The following is a 22,648-nucleotide window of genomic DNA, read 5'->3' as shown; positions in this document are numbered from 1 at the left end:
GCTGTGCCGCCGCCCAGCTTCCTGACCACTGTTTTCCTCCCCATGATTGGCCACAGCAGAGGGCCAATCAGAGACAGATTTACAGCTTTACGGAGGGGCGGCTTGACAGTTCTTACTTTACTTTCTAGCCCCCTCCGCACCCGCACTGCTAAGCTGTACTCCCCAGATGGTGGCCCTGCTGTGCGGGAAGAGGACGCCGCTGCCATTTTCGGGGGGGGGGGGCGCTTTTTGCCGCCCCCCCGCACAGTGCCGCCCTAGGCCTGGGCCTTGTTGGCCTAGGCCAAGACACAGCACTGGGTGTGGCCCTGACAAGAAGGGGTGGGTCATATTTAAATTAGGAGATGACGAGTTTAATCAGGCCTAGGGCAGCACAAAACCTAAATACACTACTGGCACCAGCACTGCGCATATGCATTAACAGAAGGCCTTTCCTTAAACTCAATCATCATTAACAACATTGGGACAGAGTATACAGCTCAGCCTCACAGGACAGAGTATACAGCGCAGCCTCACAGGACATAGTATACAGCGCAGCCTCACAATTCAGAGTATACAGCTCAGCCTGACAGGACACAGTATACAGCGCAGCCTCACAGGACCGAGTATACAGCTCAGCCTCACAGGACATAGTATACAGCGCAGCCTCACAGGACAGAGTATACAGTGCAGCCTCACAGGACAGAGTATACAGCGCAGCCTCACAGGACAGAGTATACAGCTCAGCCTGACAGGACAGAGTATACAGCGCAGCCTCACAGGACATAGTATACAGTGCAGCCTCACAGGACATAGTATACAGTGCAGCCTCACAGGACAGAGTATACAGCGCAGCCTCACAGGGCAGAGTATACAGCTCAGCCTCACAGGACAGAGTATACAGCTCAGCCTCACAGGACAGAGTATACAGCTCAGCCTTACAGGACAGAGTATACAGCTCAGCCTCACAGATCAGAGTATACAGCTCAGCCTCACAGGACAGAGTATACAGCTCAGCCTTACAGGACAGAGTATACAGCTCAGCCTCACAGATCAGAGTATACAGCTCAGCCTCACAGGACAGAGTACACAGCTCAGCCTCAGCTCATATCATGGTAAGATGGAGAGAGAGAGACTCCAATTCCTCAGCTCAGCTCACAGCACCAGGAGACATCCAATAAAGCATGTCAGCTTTCCCCTTACTCCCAGTTGTGTGTGAAGGCAGAGAAGGTCTGTTGGAGTGGGGGGGGGGGGGGGGGCAGGGTTATCACAGAGGATATTGCATATCTATCAGTGTACGATGTTCAGCTGCTTCCTCCAGCTGCTTGCTCTGCTCTGACTGCCTCCTCCTCCTCCCCTTATATCTACCTTATGTTCCCTTGTTCCTCCAGCACAGACTGCCATGTCTCTCTATTCCTGGCTCTCCTACTCACAGCTCTCAAACATTTCCATAGTCACTGTGAGCAGGGCGGAAGCTGGAGGATACAGAGCAGCTCAGTAGAAGGAAAGTGGAGCAAACAGAGGATTCTGAGCCAGCCGTGATGCGACCCCAATGCACAGGCAGTGCGGGTTACTTACAAACTCCCTTGAAAGCAACCTTTCAGAGCAGCCCAGGGGGGAGAGTGAGAGAGACACACTCAGCGATGCACATTACTGTCACCTCCGATCCCCGCACTCGCCTCAGCTACACTGAGCTCAGACTCAGCACTGCCAGTTCCGCGTCCATCCGCTGCATCAGTGATCTGCTCCCTGCCTCACATCACAGGGTCCCAGGTCCTGGTCACAGTCAGTCACTCTCCACAACACAGTGAGCCAGCCGGGAAACTGGAAGTGACGCTGCAGTGCTGAAAAAGCACCGCCAAGTCGTCCTCCGGTCCCGGCCAATGAAAAAAAGCACAGGAGCCAGAGGCAAATCAGTGTAGAGTGGGGGTGTTTGAGGGCGCATCGCTTGCCCCCGAACACGCCCTAAACATGGGCAAATCAGCTTCCCAGCTTGCAATCAGCTGATTGCAAGCTGGAAAGCTTTTCATAGACCGCCGTGTGTCTGGCGCTAAGAAAGTCTTACAGTGACCTTTTTTCTTGTGAAACACTTGGAGGGGGCACCCATGCGCCTCCCAAGGATGGGCTGCCACTGGTGATGCCCTTGGTATAATAATATGAGTAGTGGCTGTAATAGCAAGTCCTTGTAGATCAATGCTATGGTCTGATGTTCCTTTAAGAAGGAGGCAGCCATCCTCAGAGGGTGTCCAGTGCCTCTGTAAACAAGTTAAAAGCAGAGAGGGGGGGCGCCAACTGGATGTGTACTACTGGGTTCAGTGTAAGAAGTGTGCAAAGTGAACACTTACAAGTCTGTGTAGTGAGGATGCCCATCGATGAATGAACAGTCCTGGGGTACTCTGATACTGCTCTGCGATCGGCCATGGGGATGATGTATCCTGTCACCGGCTTCTGTGTGGTTTTGGACGACAGGAAACTCCATGCTGACCACTCTGGAATGCTGAAGTGGATGTGATATCACCAAGGCAGGGCAGGCATCCAAGCTGAGAAATGTAAATCAGGAAAATTGCAGGCTACGGAATTGGGTTGTGAAACATGTTGGTTGTGGATCAACACGTTTCACAACCCAATTCCATGATTGTCACAAAAAAAATGGAGAACATCTTAGCAAAACATTGGTCCATTCTGCTTGGTGACCCATTTTTTGGTTCTTCCCTTACCCAACAACCCAAGGTCTCCTATCGTAAAGCCAAGAATATAAAGGGTAAAATAGCACCTAGTAAAATTCGAACCAGTCACCCCATCCCTACCCCTCACATTCCCCTAATCCCATTCGTGGGAATGTTTCAACGCAAGAAAAAAACTATGCTTAACCTGCAAGTTGATCATGGTCAAAAAACCTATACCGTCAAAGGTAAAACATATACCATCAAAGACTACAACTGCAGACTACAACTGTTCGAGTGAGTACATGGTGTTATTTAACGTGCCCCTGTGGCCTGTTCTATGTAGGTAGGACTATACGCATCTTGTGCCAATGGTTTGGTGAACACAGGTGTTTTATTGAAAAAGGGTGTGATAAACATGGGGGTTATTTACTAAAGGCAAATCCACTTTGCACAACAAGTGCAAATTACAAGTGCAAAGTGCACTTGAAATTGCACTGAAAGTGCACTTGAATTTGCTGTCGCTGTAGATCAGAGGGGAAGATCTGAAATGAGAGGATGCTCTGCTGATTTTATTATCCAATCATGTGCAAGCTAAAATGCTGTTTTTTGTTTTCCTTGCATGTCCCCCTCGGATCTACAGTGACTGCACTTCCAAGTGCACTTTCGGTGCAATTTCAAGTGCACTTTGCACTTGTAGTTTGCACTTGTAGTGCAAAGTGGATTTGCATTTAGTAAATAACCCCCATACTGTCCCTTTACATTTTCTAAGAGAACATCACAAATCCACTATGGGCTTCAGAGCCTGGGTCATCGAGGCCATTTCCAGAGGTATTCCTGCTGCGGAGCGTTTAAAAAACGCTTATGTCAGCAGGAGACCTACTGGATATACTCGTTGAATACTCTCTCGCCAGGTGGACTCAACAAGGAAATAGAGACACATTCCTTATTATAGCCCCATTTTATTACTATTTTCCTTCTTCTTGTTTTATAATCTGAATTTTTTTTTTTGGTGTTTTACAGCATGGCCCTTACAGTTGTATTTTATTAATTTCCGGACATCGAATTCTTCTAAAGTTGAGGGTGGTGGTATCACATACGCATATTAAGTAATTCCTTGTCCAAATCCCCCCCTTCCATTCTTATTTGCATTTGTATCCTTTGTATAATAATCCCAACAGTATGCATCACAATGTGTTCCATTACAGTCCCCAAAGTGCTAATCATAGTGCTTTTTAATTCTTTTTTTTTTTTAAAAACATATTTTTATTAATAATTTTCATTTCCTATTAAACATATGTTTTTAAAATATTTTGTACAACTGTTGGTCAGCTGCCCCTTATAGTTCCACAGCCACGGACGTCATGCCTAGGTATTTAAACTGTTCTCCTTCCGAGAGCAGTAGGCCAGTAAAAGGAGCTGTGAGCTCCGAGCGCGTAACCTGCACTTTTCACGATTGATAATCCTCAGCTTGGATGCCCACCCTGCCTTGGTGACGTCACATCCGCTTCAGCGTTCCAGAGTGGTCAACGTGGAGTTTCCTGTCATCACAAACCACAGAGAAACCGGTGACAGGATACATCATCCCCACGGCCGAGGGATCGGCAGCGGAGCCCACAGAGCGGCATCAGAGTACTCCGGGACTGTTCATTCATCGATGGGCATCTTCACTACACAGACTTGTAAGTGTTCACTTTGCACACTTGTTACACTGAACCCAGTAGTACACATCCAGTTGGCGCCCCCCCTCTCTTGCCTGGTCAAAGTTATAGTTTAAGGATTCATGTACAGTCTTTTTCATTCCAGCCAGAGCAAATGTTTAATGAGCTTAAAGTTTAACTACAGGGGAAAAAAAATACATATATGAGGCATTAGCATTAGTATTAACACAACAGTTTTTGCTTTGCTAGGTCCCCTTTATAACATAGTCTTTTACCTTTTGAACCTGCCAGTAGATTTATTATTTTTCTACTAACTGTTAATGTAGGCCATGCTGTCCAGCAAAAGGGGCAATTATAAGTAAGTAAACTCCTGTCTCAGCTGCTATAAGAAGCTGTTAGTCAAAAAGCAGGGGGCATTAACTGCAGCAGATTGGATGAAAGCACAGGGAGACCACCACCCTGGAGAACTTGGAGCTGGGCACCACCCTATTAAAAAAAGACCTCATAGCCAAAGAGGGAGAGAGAGGGAGATTAAAAGTGAGAGAGAGAGAGAGAGAGAGAGAGAGAGAGAGAGAGAGAGAGAGAGAGAGAGAGTGAGCAAGATTGCAGAATGTGTCAGAATCAACAGATATGTATGAATAATTTATTGACACTCAAACAAAAAACTGTGTGCATTTCCAAAGCAAAAAAATAAATTTTTTACACAATATTAGTATTTGGGCTTATGTACACTTTTACATATATAGTAAAGCTATGCGCACTTACAATTACGGTATATGCAAGACGTTAAATTTAATTGACTGGGCATTTATAATGAACACAACTTCACTTTATTTGCCAAGTTACCTTAGCTAAGTGAATATTCTGTACTGCTTTAGTAAGTCGACCCCATATACTCTAAATAAAACCAAAGTTTCCCATCTTATAAAAGAACCAACACTGGCAGACTGTGTAGTTTTATTAACTGTTGAACTGAGGCACATTACAATATTATTAAATACAAATTTTCTTCTGAGTAAGAGAGTTCCCCTGTTATATATATTAACTAACCTTGTTATTATTAAATATTGTCCATTGCAGCTTTGGAACCAGTCTACACAGCTTTCCCTTGTGTGACCTTCTCCATCCCACAGCATAACATGTTCTATAGCAAAAAACACTTCCAACTTGGATATTGGTTTATTCCATCATGAATTCATCAGATTTGCAATAAATGTGAGTCGGTGCATTACTCTGTTAGCTAGCAGCTAAAGCTCATTAGAAAGCAGGTCTCTAAGCCACCACAATCAGGGGCGTAGGGTCTGGGGATGCAGGTTCTTGACACCCACCTACACTACATTTTTCCTCAGATATTTTTCTTTGTATTAATTAGTTTACTGTATCTCTGGAAAAAAAGCAGTAGCCTAGGAACCACTGCAGGTGCCACCAGCTGGGGGAGCATTTTGAGAGCCCCATCAGCTGATCAGCTGCCTGAATCAGTTTTATCTGAGTCTCCTTCAGCAACTATTAAGGCTGGTACAAAGCACTCAACTGTAACAACAACTGGGAGCTTGATTTAACCACTTGTCTACCGTGCGGTTTAAAATACAGACCTTGGTAGACAAGTGACTAAAGGGGTGCCTCATTCCCTTACCCAGTCCCCTAAAAGGGATGGGGGGATTATCAGAATCTTAAAGCCCAAAGAAATGTAAAAAAAAAAGAGGGGGAGGATTTGCCATCACCTCATTGCATGGCACCCTCCAATGTTAAAAGGCATTGGACCTGGTATAGTACACAAGAAGCTGCACTCTCACTGTCCTCGCTTTACTGGCCACCCAGGTTGCATGCTTGGCTAAGGGTCTGGTGTAAATTTTAAGGGGGACTGTCTAATTTTTTTAACCATTTGCCTATGGAGACAATTTTTTTATTTTTTTGCACACGTGTTAAAATCTGCATTTTGTACTGGGAATTACTGTAAACACCCCAAAAGTATATATTTTCTGAAAGCAGAGACACTGGAGATTAAAAATGTACATATTTTTAAGAGAAAATACACTAAAATACATTTTAATGCAAAACAAGCACAATATTATTGTTCTGATCATTATAAGGTATATATTTACTGATCTTACTGTTGCTTTAAATTGGCATCCATTATTAACAGGAACTGTAGTATATTACGCCCACTTCCTGCAGACATAGATAATCTTTCTACAGTGAAGGAAGCATATTAAAGACCTCCACTATTTCTTAACCACTTAAGGACCAGCCTCGTTTTGGATTTTAGGTGTTTACATGTTTAAAACAGGTTTTTTGCTAGAATATTACTTAGAACCCCCAAACATTATATATGTTTTTTTTTTTCTAACAAAATAGAGAATAAAATAGCGGTCGTTGCAATACTTTTTTTGCACCGTATTTGCGCAGCGGTCTTATAAGCGCACTTTTTTTGGAAAAAATTAACTTTTTTGAATAAAAAAATAAGACAACAGTAAAGTTAGCCCAATTTTTTTTTATATTGTGAAATATAATGTTACGCCAAGTAAATTGATACCCAACATGTCACGCTTCAAAATTGCGCCCGCTCGTGGAATGGCGTCAAACTTTTGCCCTCAAAAATCTCCATAGGCGACGTTTAAAAAATTCGACAGGTTGCATGTTTTGCATTACAGAGGAGGTCTAGGGCTAGAATTATTGCTCTTGCTCTACCAGTCGCGGCGATACCTCACATGTGTGGTTTGACCACCGTTTTCATATGTGGGCACTACTCGCGTATGCGTTTGCTTCTGCGCAAACTCGTCGGGTCGGGGGGTTTTTAAAAATTTTTATTATTTATTTTACATTATTTTATTTATTTTTACACTGTTTAAAAAAAAAAAATGTGTCACTTTTATTCCTATTACAAGGAATGTAAACATCCCTTGTAATAGAAAAAAGCATGACAGGACCTCTTAAATATGAAATCTGAGGTCAAAAAGACCTCAGATCTCCTATTTACACTAAAATGCAATAAAAAAAAAAAGTCATTTAAAAAAATGACATTGAAAAAAATATGCCTTTAAGAGGCGTGGGCGGAAGTGACGTTTTGACATCGCTTCCGCCCAGCAGTGTCATGGAGACGAGTGGGCACCATCTTAGCCTCACTCGTCTCCAGGCACAGAAGGGAGACGGACGCAATCGCCTTCGCTGCTACCGACGGCTCCGGTATTTGGCAGAGGTCACCGGATCGTGGCCAATAAGAGTGATCTTGCGGCGAATCCGCCGCAGGGACCACTTTTATCTGAAAGCCGGCCGCCACGCGAAAACGGGGATACCGGGGTTATGGCAGCTAGCTGCTGCCATAACAATGATATCCGCCGACAAACTTTGGACGTACATCGGCGTGCGGCGGTCCGGAAGTGGTTAATACTGGCCTTGGAAGCATAAGTCTGTAAGTAGGCTGTCATTAGTTTTCAATTAATTAGAATATGTTCTACTAATTCAACTACATTTTATCTGTGTGTTTGGTAGGATGTTTCTGTCAGGAAGTCCATTAGCTAGGCCACATTTTTGCTAGCTAGTGCCTTAACAGTATTGTAGCATGCCTGTTACTATTTGCATTTGTGATGTAATGTTAAATGCTAATGCATATTTTTATAATTTGTGTTTTGCAGTTTTACAAAAAAAACTTATTCTCAGTAAAGATTACAACTATTAGCCCTTCCTCCTGAGTCTTTATTGGGAAGCTGTTAGCTGTCTGCCAAGCCTTGTACTTTGAACACATTGTGAGGGCAGAACAATTATACCCAATTTTTTTGAAAAATATATGAAGGATTCGGTTGTGTTAAGTAATTAGATACCAAACATGTCATGCCCTAAAATTGTGAACGCCTGTGACTTTGCAAAAAATATGGTATCTAGGGTGATGCTGGAAAAATCTTTACAAGTTGTCATTGCTACCTGTGAATTATGGCCCTAGAATTATTGCTCTCACTCCAATGTTTGTAACAATACCTACCATGTGACAAGCAATTGATGCTTACATACACATGTTTACCCTAAGCTGTTCTTTTTATATGGGGTATGTACTGGAGTGATGCTTACATTTTTTTCCTATTTCTATTTATTTGAAATAGTTCTTTTTTTATATATGTTTTATTTTATTTTTTTAACCATTGCTATCATAAGGGGGCTAGCAAGTCCCCTATGTGATTGCACGGGCAACAGGTGATAGGTCCCAAATGTCTTCCCTGCCCTCCAACGCAACTATTCAAGCACAGATTGTGCTTCAAAAGCGGAATCCTCAGCTAATACACATCACTTCCAAGGTCATTAGTGGCAGAACGGATATGTAGGAGCAATTTCCCATGATCCCGAACTCCCTGGAGGAATGGAAGAGCCTGAGAACTCCTGTGGGTGCTGCCTGCGGAGGGGGGGAGGGTTGTTCACTTGAGAGCCCCATAAAGTGATTGGGTGGCTCTACAGCCACCTGGATCACTTTTATCTGAACACTCTTCACTGGCTGTTAAAACTGGTACTAAGCCCACAGAAGGAGCAGCAGCTCCGAGCTTGATTTAATCACTTGTCTACCGTGCTTTTTACAAATATACGTTGGTAGACCAGTGATTAAAGTAACAGTACCCATAAAAAAAAAATCATGCGAAGTTCCCCTTAAAATTTATACCAGGTTCTTACCCAGGTATGTAGCCTGGGTGACCAGGAAAGGAAAGACAGCAAGCATAAAGCCCCACCTTCCTGAACCATACCAGGCCATTTGCCTTTTAAGATTGGGTGGATACCTTGCAAGAGAGGGGTGGCCAAGCCTCCACCCTTTGAGGCCTCTTGTCCCCATGTTGTTGGACAAGGGCCTCATTTCCACATCTAAATGTATGGTTTTGTATTCCTCAGAACCTACTAATAACAATGTAACTGATAATATACATCACAGACAGAGAGCACATGAAGTTATCGCCTCACAAGATTTTTGGCAAGATCAACAGGTGGTTTTTCCATCTTAACAAACTGATAAAACAATACACTTTCTATGGAAGAGCCCTGGGGCCATCATAAAAAAAAACTGAATTCTGACTTTGAAACTCAGAATTCTGAGATTGAAATTCAGAATTGTAAGTTTAAAAAAAAAATACAGAATTCTGAGATTCAAAGTCAGAATTCTGAGATTCAAAGTCAGAATTCTGAGTTTCAAAGTCAGAATTCTGAGTTTCAAATTCAGAATTCTGAGATTCAAAGTCAGAATTCTGAGATTCAAAGTCAGAATTCTGAGTTTCAAAGTCAGAATTCTGAGTTTCAAAGTCAGAATTCTGAGTTTCAAAGTCAGAATTCTGAGATTCAAAGTCAGAATTCTGAGTTCATAAATATAGTAGTCTTTATTAGGAAGATTTTAGGACCAATGAGCAATAAGGTAGTAACACCCACAGATCATCATTCTGCAGACATACACGTCTTCTGCTCTGTATATGAATATGTAAATCTATCTTAGTTACAGCACACAGTATAGGGAAGCAGGCAGTGCTGGGTTCTCTGGTTCCTCTACTGTATTAATTAGTTTCTTGGTTTGCTGTCTTATCCTTCTTCTCTGTCATCTGCTCCAACATAAAGAGCCATGCTGAAAACGTGTGTATTGTGTGTGAGTGGGGGGACGCAGCTCCCATAGATAACAGAACACAAGGGCCAGCACAGCTCTGCACCCCAACTTGTAGGACACATTGCACTATTGCCCCTACATGAGGGAATTGTGAATGGCTATAAGGCAGCAGGAAAATGTGTGTCTATGTTCATAACAGATTATTAAATAGCAATTAACTGTATGGGCTGATAAGGTGTTTCACACACCATTTATCTCATATTCAACATAAAAAGCATTGATAAAATGTCCTTAAGTTATAGCCTTGTGGCTAGAGTAATAGGCTTATAGTGTTGAAAGTTATGGGTTCTAATCCAGTTCAGGGTATAATCTTTAGTAATATATTGATTTTATATTAAACATATTTTAAAATATATTATATATATGTATTTTATTTATATATCCAAATTGATTTCAAGGCATATTAACAAAGACATATTGATAAAACTGTTGTATATGCTGACTACTGTAAATTAGAGAGTAGGGATTTTTTTTACAAATCTGTGTATATATTGGGATGATTTTGGTGACATGGGGCCAGTTCTCAATGTCAGGAGATTGTCCCTGGAAGCTGCATGATAACCATCATATCTCACAACTCAGCCCTGAGCTCTGCACTATAATCTGTGTGTACTACAATGTACATGCCCATATCTCCCGTTCACTGATTGGCTGCACTTTATCCCCACTGACACCGATGCAGCGCCATTTTCCTCTTAGCTACACCATTGACACAGAAATTTTTTCCATCCAGTGACACCACCGATGCAGGGTCATTTTTTCCATCCAGTGACACTACCGATGCAGGGTCATTTTGTTTCCATCTAGTGACACCACCGATGCAGGGTCATTTTTTTCCATCCAGTGACACCACCGATGCAGGGTCATTTTTTTCCATCCAGTGACACCACCGATGCAGGGTCATTTTGTTTCCATCTAGTGACACCACCGATGCAGGGTCATTTTGTTTCCATCTAGTGACACCACCGATGCAGGGTCATTTTTTTCCATCCAGTGACACCACCGATGCAGGGTCATTTTTTTCCATCCAGTGACACCACTGATGCAGGGTCATTTTTTTCCATCCAGTGACACCACCGATGCAGGGTCATTTTTTCCATCCAGTGACACCACCGATGCAGGGTCATTTTTTCCATCCAGTGACACCACCGATGCAGGGTCATTTTTTTCCATCCAATGACACCACCGATGCAGGGTCATTTTTCTTCTTCACTACTGTTAGCCCCTTATGTGTGCTCCAGTTTTAAACTCTAAGACCCCTTTCACACCGAGCTGCCTATAGCGTCCGCTTTAAAATGCAGCTATTTTTATAGGCGTTTTACCGTCGGATTAGCGGCGCATTTTGGCCGCTAGCGGGGCACTTTTACCCCCCGCTAGCGGCAGAGAAAGGGTTAAAACCGCCCGCAATGCACTGCAATAGCGGCGTTTTGCCGGCGGTATCCCAGCACTGCCCCATTGATTTAAATGGGGAGCAGCGGTGGAGGAGCGGTAAACACATCGCTCCAAAGAAGCTGCTGACAGGACTTTTTTCCTGTCCTGCCAGCGCAGCGCTCCGGTGTGAAGTCCTCGGTGGTGTCACTGGGTGGAAAAAATGACCCTGCATCGGTGGTGTCACTGGATGGAAAAAAATGATCCTGCATCGGTGGTGTCACTGGATGGAAACAAAATGACCCTGCATCGGTAGTGTCACTGGATGGAAAAAATGACCCTGCATCGGTGGTGTCACTGGATGGAAAAAAATGACCCTGCATCGGTGGTGTCACTGGATGGAAAAAAATGATCCTGCATCGGTGGTGTCACTGGATGGAAACAAAATGACCCTGCATCGGTAGTGTCACTGGATGGAAAAAATTACCCTGCATCGGTGGTGTCACTGGATGGAAAAAAATGACCCTGCATCGGTGGTGTCACTGGATGGAAAAAAATGACCCTGCATCGGTGGTGTCATTGCATGGAAAAAATGACCCTGCATCGGTGGTGTCACTGGATGGAAAAAATGACCCTGCATCGGTGGTGTCACTGGATGGAAAAAATGACCCTGCATCGGTGGTGTCACTGGATGAAAAAAATGACCCTGCATCGGTGGTGTCACTGGATGGAAAAAAATGATCCTGCATCGGTGGTGTCACTAGATGGAAACAACATGACCCTGCATCGGTGGTGTCACTGGATGGAAAAAAATGACCCTGCATCGGTGGTGTCACTGGATGGAAAAAAATGACCCTGCATCGGTGGTGTCACTGGATGGAAAAAAATGACCCTGCATCGGTGGTGTCATTGCATGGAAAAAATGACCCTGCATCGGTGGTGTCACTGGATGGAAAAAATGACCCTGCATCGGTGGTGTCACTGGATGGAAAAAATGACCCTGCATCGGTGGTGTCACTGGATGGAAAAAATGACCCTGCATCGGTGGTGTCACTGGATGGAAAAAAATGATCCTGCATCGGTGGTGTCACTAGATGGAAACAAAATGACCCTGCATCGGTAGTGTCACTGGATGGAAAAAATGACCCTGCATCGGTGGTGTCACTGGATGGAAAAAATGACCCTGCATCGGTGGTGTCACTGGATGGAAAAAAATGACCCTGCATCGGTGGTGTCATTGCATGGAAAAAATGACCCTGCATCGGTGGTGTCACTGGATGGAAAAAAATGACCCTGCATCGGTGGTGTCATTGCATGGAAAAAATGACCCTGCATCGGTGGTGTCACTGGATGGAAAAAATGACCCTGCATCGGTGGTGTCACTGGATGGAAAAAATGACCCTGCATCGGTGGTGTCACTGGATGGAAAAAATGACCCTGCATCGGTGGTGTCACTGGATGGAAAAAATGACCCTGCATCGGTGGTGTCACTGGATGGAAAAAATGACCCTGCATCGGTGGTGTCACTGGATTGAAAAAAATGACCCTGCATCGGTGGTGTCACTGGATGGAAAAAATTACCCTGCATCGGTGGTGTCACTGGATGGAAAAAATGACCCTGCATCGGTGGTGTCACTGGATTGAAAAAAATGACCCTGCATCGGTGGTGTCATTGCATGGAAAAAATGACCCTGCATCGGTGGTGTCACTGGATGGAAAAAATGACCCTGCATCGGTGGTGTCACTGGATTGAAAAAAATGACCCTGCATCGGTGGTGTCATTGCATGGAAAAAATGACCCTGCATCGGTGGTGTCACTGGATGGAAAAAATGACCCTGCATCGGTGGTGTCACTGGATGGAAAAAATTACCCTGCATCGGTGGTGTCACTGGATGGAAAAAAATGATCCTGCATTGGTGGTGTCACTAGATGGAAACAAAATGACCCTGCATCGGTAGTGTCACTGGATGGAAAAAATGACCCTGCATCGGTGGTGTCACTGGATTGAAAAAAATGACCCTGCATCGGTGGTGTCATTGCATGGAAAAAATGACCCTGCATCGGTGGTGTCACTGGATGGAAAAAATGACCCTGCATCGGTGGTGTCACTGGATGGAAAAAATGACCCTGCATCGGTGGTGTCACTGGATGGAAAAAATGACCCTGCATCGGTGGTGTCACTGGAAGGAAAAAAATGATCCTGCATCGGTGGTGTCACTAGATGGAAACAAAATGACCCTGCATCGGTAGTGTCACTGGATGGAAAAAATGACCCTGCATCGGTGGTGTCACTGGATGGAAAAAATGACCCTGCATCGGTGGTGTCACTGGATGGAAAAAATGACCCTGCATCGGTGGTGTCACTGGATGGAAAAAAATGACCCTGCATCGGTGGTGTCACTGGATGGAAAAAATGACCCTGCATTGGTGGTGTCATTGCATGGAAAAAATGACCCTGCATCGGTGGTGTCACTGGATTGAAAAAAATGACCCTGCATCGGTGGTGTCACTGGATGGAAAAAATTACCCTGCATCGGTGGTGTCACTGGATGGAAAAAAATGATCCTGCATTGGTGGTGTCACTAGATGGAAACAAAATGACCCTGCATCGGTAGTGTCACTGGATGGAAAAAATGACCCTGCATCGGTGGTGTCACTGGATTGAAAAAAATGACCCTGCATCGGTGGTGTCATTGCATGGAAAAAATGACCCTGCATCGGTGGTGTCACTGGATGGAAAAAATGACCCTGCATCGGTGGTGTCACTGGATGGAAAAAATGACCCTGCATCGGTGGTGTCACTGGATGGAAAAAATGACCCTGCATCGGTGGTGTCACTGGATGGAAAAAAATGATCCTGCATCGGTGGTGTCACTAGATGGAAACAAAATGACCCTGCATCGGTAGTGTCACTGGATGGAAAAAATGACCCTGCATCGGTGGTGTCACTGGATGGAAAAAATGACCCTGCATCGGTGGTGTCACTGGATGGAAAAAATGACCCTGCATCGGTGGTGTCACTGGATGGAAAAAAATGACCCTGCATCGGTGGTGTCACTGGATGGAAAAAAATGACCCTGCATCGGTGGTATCATTGCATGGAAAAAATGACCCTGCATCGGTGGTGTCACTGGATGGAAAAAATGACCCTGCATCGGTGGTGTCACTGGATGGAAAAAATGACCCTGCATCGGTGGTGTCACTGGATGGAAAAAAATGACCCTGCATCGGTGGTGTCACTGGATGGAAAAAATGACCCTGCATTGGTGGTGTCATTGCATGGAAAAAATGACCCTGCATCGGTGGTGTCACTGGATTGAAAAAAATGACCCTGCATCGGTGGTGTCACTGGATGGAAAAAATTACCCTGCATCGGTGGTGTCACTGGATGGAAAAAAATGATCCTGCATTGGTGGTGTCACTAGATGGAAACAAAATGACCCTGCATCGGTAGTGTCACTGGATGGAAAAAATGACCCTGCATCGGTGGTGTCACTGGATTGAAAAAAATGACCCTGCATCGGTGGTGTCATTGCATGGAAAAAATGACCCTGCATCGGTGGTGTCACTGGATGGAAAAAATGACCCTGCATCGGTGGTGTCACTGGATGGAAAAAATGACCCTGCATCGGTGGTGTCACTGGATGGAAAAAATGACCCTGCATCGGTGGTGTCACTGGATGGAAAAAAATGATCCTGCATCGGTGGTGTCACTAGATGGAAACAAAATGACCCTGCATCGGTAGTGTCACTGGATGGAAAAAATGACCCTGCATCGGTGGTGTCACTGGATGGAAAAAATGACCCTGCATCGGTGGTGTCACTGGATGGAAAAAATGACCCTGCATCGGTGGTGTCACTGGATGGAAAAAAATGACCCTGCATCGGTGGTGTCACTGGATGGAAAAAAATGACCCTGCATCGGTGGTATCATTGCATGGAAAAAATGACCCTGCATCGGTGGTGTCACTGGATGGAAAAAATGACCCTGCATCGGTGGTGTCACTGGATGGAAAAAATGACCCTGCATCGGTGGTGTCACTGGATGGAAAAAATGACCCTGCATCGGTGGTGTCATTGCATGGAAAAAATTACCCTGCATCGGTGGTGTCACTGGATGGAAAAAAATGATCCTGCATCGGTGGTGTCACTAGATGGAAACAAAATGACCCTGCATCGGTAGTGTCACTGGATGGAAAAAATGACCCTGCATCGGTGGTGTCACTGGATGGAAAAAAATGACCCTGCATCGGTGGTGTCACTGGATGGAAAAAAATGACCCTGCATCGGTGGTGTCACTGGATGGAAAAAAATGACCCTGCATCGGTGGTGTCACTGGATGGAAAAAAATGACCCTGCATCGGTGGTGTCATTGCATGGAAAAAATGACCCTGCATCGGTGGTGTCACTGGATGGAAAAAATGACCCTGCATCGGTGGTGTCACTGGATGGAAAAAATGACCCTGCATCGGTGGTGTCATTGCATGGAAAAAATGACCCTGCATCGGTGGTGTCACTGGATGGAAAAAAATGACCCTGCATCGGTGGTGTCATTGCATGGAAAAAATGACCCTGCATCGGTGGTGTCACTGGATGGAAAAAAATGATCCTGCATCGGTGGTGTCACTAGATGGAAACAAAATGACCCTGCATCGGTAGTGTCACTGGATGGAAAAAATGACCCTGCATCGGTGGTGTCACTGGATGGAAAAAATGACCCTGCATCGGTGGTGTCACTGGATGGAAAAAAATGACCCTGCATCGGTGGTGTCACTGGATGGAAAAAATGACCCTGCATCGGTGGTGTCATTGCATGGAAAAAATGACCCTGCATCGGTGGTGTCACTGGATGGAAAAAAATGATCCTGCATCGGTGGTGTCACTAGATGGAAACAAAATGACCCTGCATCGGTAGCTTCACTGGATGGAAAAAATGACCCTGCATCGGTGGTGTCACTGGATGGAAAAAAATGATCCTGCATCGGTAGTGTCACTGGATGGAAACAAAATGACCCTGCATCGGTAGTGTCACTGGATGGAAACAAAATGACCCTGCATCGGTGGTGTCACTGGATGGAAAAAATGACCCTGCATCGGTGGTGTCACTGGAAGGAAAAAAATTACCCTGCATCGGTAGTATCACTAGATGGAAACAAAATGACCCTGCATCGGTGGTGTCACTGGATGGAAACAAAATGACCCTGCATCGGTGGTGTCACTGGATGGAAACAAAATGACCCTGCATCGGTGGTGTCACTGGATGGAAACAAAATGACCCTGCATCGGTGGTGTCACTGCATGGAAAAATGCCCCTGCATCGGTGGTTGAGTTGTGAGATATGATGGTTATCATGCAGCTTCCAGGGACAATCTCCTGACATTGAGAACTGGCCCCATGTCACCAAAATCATCCCAATATATACACAGATTTGTAAAAAAATCCCTACTTTCTAATTTATAGTAGTCAGCATATACAACAGTTTTATCAATATGTCTTTGTTAATATGCCTTGAAATCAATTTGGATAAATCAATAAAATACAATTTAAGTTCTCAGTAACTTATAGTTTAAAATAAGTTTAATATAAAATCAATATATTGAAAAAATATATATAATTAAAAAATGTGGTCTGAATTGGAGAAGAACCAGAACTTTCAACACTATAAGCCTGGCACTCTACCCACTATACTATCACTAAAGGGTTCTGAAGTGTTGCTTTCTATGTTAAATAAGAGGTTAATTCTCTGTGAAACAACTGTATTAATCCAGACGAGTGAATTATGATCGATTTGTTATGACCAGTCTCCTGAAATTGTGAACTGCCCCCCAGGGGAAACTGAAGATGACACCCTAATGATCCCATCTGATCACTCTAATAATATATACACAGTTTTTTCTTTGAAATCTCTACTCTCTAATTTATAGTAGGCAGCATATACTACAACTTTGTGTGCTCAATATATCAGTGTGTCTTTGTTAATATACCTTGAAATCAATTTTGGATATATTGATAAAATACAATTTAAGCCCTCACTATCTCATATTTTAAAATATATATGTATGAAAAAATGCCCTCACCTGGACTAGAACCCACAACTTCACCAATATAAGTCTGCTGCTCTAACCACTATGCTATCTCCCAATAGTGGTAGTATTAGCTTTTATGTTTAAAATGAGGTTAATTGTAAGTAAAACATCTCTATTAGTTTAGACAAGTAATTGCTATGATCAATCCATTATGAACATAGACACACATTGTCCTGCTGCTTTCTAGCAATTCACAATTCCCTCATGTAGGGGCAAAAGTGCAATGTTTCCTACAAGTTGGGGTGCAGAGCTGTGCTGGCCATTATGTTCTGTTATCTATGGAAGCTGTGCCCCCCCCCACTCACACACAATACACATGTTTTCAGCATGGCTCTTTATGTTGGAGCAGATGACAGAGAAGGATAAGACAGCAGAGGAACCAGAGAATCCAACACTGCCTGCTTCCCTATACTGTGTGCTGTAACTAAGATAGATTTACATATTCATATACAGAGCAGAAGACGTGTATGTCTGCAGAATGATGGTCTGTGGGTGTTACTACATTATTGCTCATTGGTCCTAAAATCTTCCTATAGACTACTATATTTATAAACTCAGAATTCTGACTTTGAAACTCAGAATTCTGACTTTGAAACTCAGAATTCTGACTTTGAAACTCAGAATTCTGACTTTGAAACTCAGAATTCTGACTTTGAATCTCAGAATTCTGACTTTAAATCTCAGAATTCTGACTTTGAATCTCAGAATTCTGACTTTGAAACTCAGAATTCTGACTTTTAATCTCAGAATTCTGTATTTTTTTTTTTTTAAACTTACAATTCTGAATTTCAATCTCAGAATTCTGAGTTTCAAAGTCAGAATTCAGTTTTTTTTTTTATGATGGCCCCAGGGCTCTTCCATAACTTTCAATAGTATATTTAACAGAAAAAAAGGAACCAAAAATAGGAAGTTCATTGTTAGGGATTAGACACACTTTGACTAAGGCTGGCAATACATTATACACTTTTTTTGTACTATTCCCCTCTAGATTTACCAAAACCTTATAATATGAGGTCAAACCTAAACATTTTTCATTTGTATGCAATCGGGCAGGCCCTTGCACTACATAGTTGAAGGTAAATCTAAATAAAATTGTACAAGAAAATTGTATAATGTATGGCTAGCTTAAAAGTGCAACTGTACTGTACCTTAAACAGTAACTATAGTATTATGCTACATGTACAAGTGCACATTGTGAAAAAATAATTTAAAAGAATTATGGGAAGTGCCATAGCTCCCAACTGTCCAACATTTGAAGGAACTGTTCCTCTTTCGGAACCAAATCCCAAAGTTGTCCCTCTTTTTGCTTTTGTAGATTCTCTCCTTGGTGGCTATCTTTATGTTAGATGGGTCTAGTCAATAGTTACTTGGCTAAAAGCTACTACAGAATAAGCAACTTAGAAATTATGTTTGTTCGACAAATCTGCAATGAGAAGGAGGAATAGTATAACACTAGCTCTGCGTGTTACATTAGTCGGCTGATTCCAAAAAATCAATTCCTCCCTATTTTATAGATATCTTGTCTCAAAAGTTAATTAGAATGGAGGTAAAGTGACTGCAAGTTAAATTGTTTAATCATGTAGTGACTAATCTACAATTCTTTATGTCAAGATAAATAGTGCAATAATATTTTATGTGCGAGCCCCAAAAAAATACTTTCTTGCATTCATGTACAAAGCAATAACGATAGATAGATAGATAGATAGATAGATAGATAGATAGATAGATAGATAGATAGATAGATAGATAGATAGATAGATAGATAGATAGAGGGCCTTGAAAAAGTATTCATACCCCTTGAATTTTTCCACATTTTGTCATGTTAAAACCGAAAATGTAACTGTATTTTATTGGGATTTTATATGATAGACCAGCACAAAGCGGCACATAATTGTGAAGTGGAAGGAAAATAATAAATGGATTTCAACATTTTATACAAATAAATATCTGAAAAGGTGAGGAGCGCATTTGTATTCAGCTCCCTTTACTCTGATACCCCTAACTAAAATCTAGTGGAACCAATTGCCTTCAGAAGTCTCCTAATTAGTAAATAGAGTCCACCTGTGTGTAATTTAATCTCAGTATTAATACAGCTGTTCTGGGAGGCCCTCAGAGGTTTGCTAGATAACCTTAGTGAACAAACAGCATCATAAAGGCCAAGGAACACACCAGACAGGTCAGGGATAAAGTTGTGTAGAAATTTAAAGCAGAGTTAGGGTATACAAAAATATCCCAAGCTTTGAACATCTCATGGAGCACTGTTCAGTCCATCAGCTGAAAATGGAAAGAGTATGGTACAACTGCAAACCTACCAAGACATGGCCGTCCACCTAAACTGACAGGCTGGGCAAGGAGAGCATTAATCAGAGAAGCAACCAAGAAGCTCATGATAACTCGGGAGAAGCTGCAGAGATCCACAGCTCAGGTGGGAGAATCTGTCCACAGGACAACTATTAGTTGTCAGACATTCCAACCTGCAAAAACTGATTTCAGGGAGGTGGCAAACCCATTTCAGAGTCTGAAGAGTTCCCCTTTACATCAGGGCAGTGGAAACACAGCAAATGGGCTCAGCCAACCTGCCAACAGACACTGGGGAGGGTCAGTGTGATCTGGATGCATACAGAGAAATGGGGAAATCTCCTGAAATTTGTACTGCCTCTTTGATCAGTGTCCCCCTGCCCCCAGACAAGGTCACCTGGGAGAATAATTGACCAGTAGGGAATTCCCACCAAATTATTTCACCTGCCACCCAGGTACCAGCACTCTTCTATAGTTCCCATGCTCCCACCATGTGTGTACATCACTCAGGGGCTACCTGCATGGTCACCAAGCTTTGTGTGGAAGCACACAGAAAACCAGCCAGGAACACAGTGCTGCCAGAGAAGACATTGCAGTGTATAACAGTAATGAATGCTGCCCTTACACTCACCAGCTCTCTCTCATTTGCTCCTGGACTCACTGTTTGAATCCGACACCAGCTCCCTCCACACACCTGCTGCTTACCTCCCATTTGATGTTTCGGCTTCCTAACTCTCTCTTAGCTGGACTGGTGGAGGGCGGGGCGCTCAGTGATTGGGGAGCTGGAGGGTTAAGAGAGGTGGGCGGAGTAACAGTCTGGGACACATAGAAAGTCCCGTGCTGCACCTGCTTTGGTACAATCCATCCCCATAACGATGCCGCTGCCTCCCCTGGCTGGGAGGAGGTGGCGGCTTGGGCTGCTGCGGCTGACACCCGGGATATCGTGCGGCATTTGTGGGTGTCCAGGAGCTGCAGCCAAAATGTTGGAGACTCCTGCAACTTGCGGAAGACTTGGGATGTCTGAGTCGTGCACTCTACAAATCTGGCCTTTATGGAAGAGTGGCAAGAAGAAAGCCATTGTTGAAAGAAAGCCATAAGAAGTCCTGTTTGCCGTTTGCGAGAAGCCATGTGGGGGACACAGCAAACATGTGGAAGAAGGTGCTCTGGTCAGATGAGACCAAAAGTGAACTTTTTGGCCTAAAAGCAAAACGCTATGAGTGTGGCGGAAAATAACACTGCACATCACCCTGAACACACCATCCCCACCGTGAAACATGGTGGTGGTAGCATCATGTTGTTGTTTCTTCAGCAGCGACAGGGAAGCTGGTCAGAGTTAATGAGAAGATGGATGAAGCCAAATACAGGGCAATCTTAGAAGAAAATCTGTAGAGTCTGCAAAAGACTCGAGACTGGGGTGGAGGTTCACCTTCCAGGTGGACAGCGACCCTAAACATGGTTGAATGGTTTAGATCAAAGCATATTCATGTGTTAGAATGGCCCAGTCAAAGTCCAGACCTAAATCCATTTGAGAATCTGTGACAAGACTTGAAAATTGCTGTTCACAGATGCTCCCCATCCAATCTGACAGAGCTTGAGCTATTTTGCAAAGAAGAATGGGCAAAATAGTCACTCTCTAGATGTGCAAAGCTGGTAGAGACATCCCCAAAAAGACTTGCAGCTGTAATTGCAGTGAAAGGTGGTTCTACAAAGTATAGACTCAGGGGGGCTGAATACAAATGCACGCTACACTTTTCACATATTTTCTTTGTAAAAAAATTTGAAAACCATTTCTCATTTTCCTTCCACTTCACAATTATGCGCCACTTTGTGTTGGTCTATCACATAAAATTCCAATAAAATACATTTACGTTTTTTGGTTGTAACATGACAAAATGTGGAAAAATTCAAGAGGCATGAATACTTTTTCGAGGCACTGTAGATAGATAGATAGATAGACAGACAGACAGACAGACAGACAGACAGACAGACAGATAGATAGATAGATTATTTTAGCTCTACTATTTATCTCATGTAGAAATGATTTGCTTTTTGCAGACAGTAGTCAGCATGCATGTCAAAGAGGATACAGTGCCACCTCATGGCTATTGTAATAACTACACAATCTAAAAACCTTGTCAGGATCTTGTGAGGATCCTCCGATTCTATAGCTAATAAGCTCACATCACAGCATAATTATCACTCTAATTTCTGTAATAACAGAAATTGATTGCTGAAGGTAAATGCATAATAAAGCATACAAAAAGGTAAATTCTAAGAATAATAGCTGTCAAATCACATACATAATAGATATCACTGTGCATCATGTAGTTTGCAAGTTTCTACGTTCCACTAATTTATTCATTTACCATAGAAATAATGAATGCACTATGAATAAGTGAAGTAACTAGGTGAGAAATACTCCATCTGATTGGCTCCTGTGCTGAGCGAGCAACCTCGTCTGTTCACTAAGCAGCAGGGCAGCTGTTCAGGACACGGATGCTAGCAGGAGTCACTGTAGTAGCAGTACCTACTTCAGTGATTTCCAGGTTCCACTGGGATCCCACAGGTAAAAACATGCATAGTTACATTGGTCCAAACTGGACTTAATTAACTATGCAAAAATATTCCATAATTAAAATGCATCTTTAAAGAATATTTTCAGTATAATTAAAGCAGTATTAAACCCCAAACCGAAAACATAATATATTGCAGTTTACCAATCCTTAAATGTAGTGGTTGTATTTGTTTTATTTTTAGGCTTTTTCTCCTCTGTTTTGACCTAGTGATCTGGCCAGTAACACACCTCCTGTATGAGGCCCCCACTCCAGATGAAGGAGCACAGAGGATACAGCAGACAGCAGCATTATTAATCTTGGGGGGATTAATAATATGTACTAGTAAATTTAGATACACTAACAATTTGAAGCTAAACTCCAGCTCACACTGCAGTTACTCAAGCAGTTAGAGCAACA

The sequence above is a fragment of the Aquarana catesbeiana genome, linkage group LG04 (genome assembly GCF_042186555.1).
Source record: "Aquarana catesbeiana isolate 2022-GZ linkage group LG04, ASM4218655v1, whole genome shotgun sequence".
Taxonomy (NCBI): Eukaryota; Metazoa; Chordata; class Amphibia; order Anura; family Ranidae; genus Aquarana; species Aquarana catesbeiana.
This window is presented reverse-complemented; position numbering follows the sequence as displayed.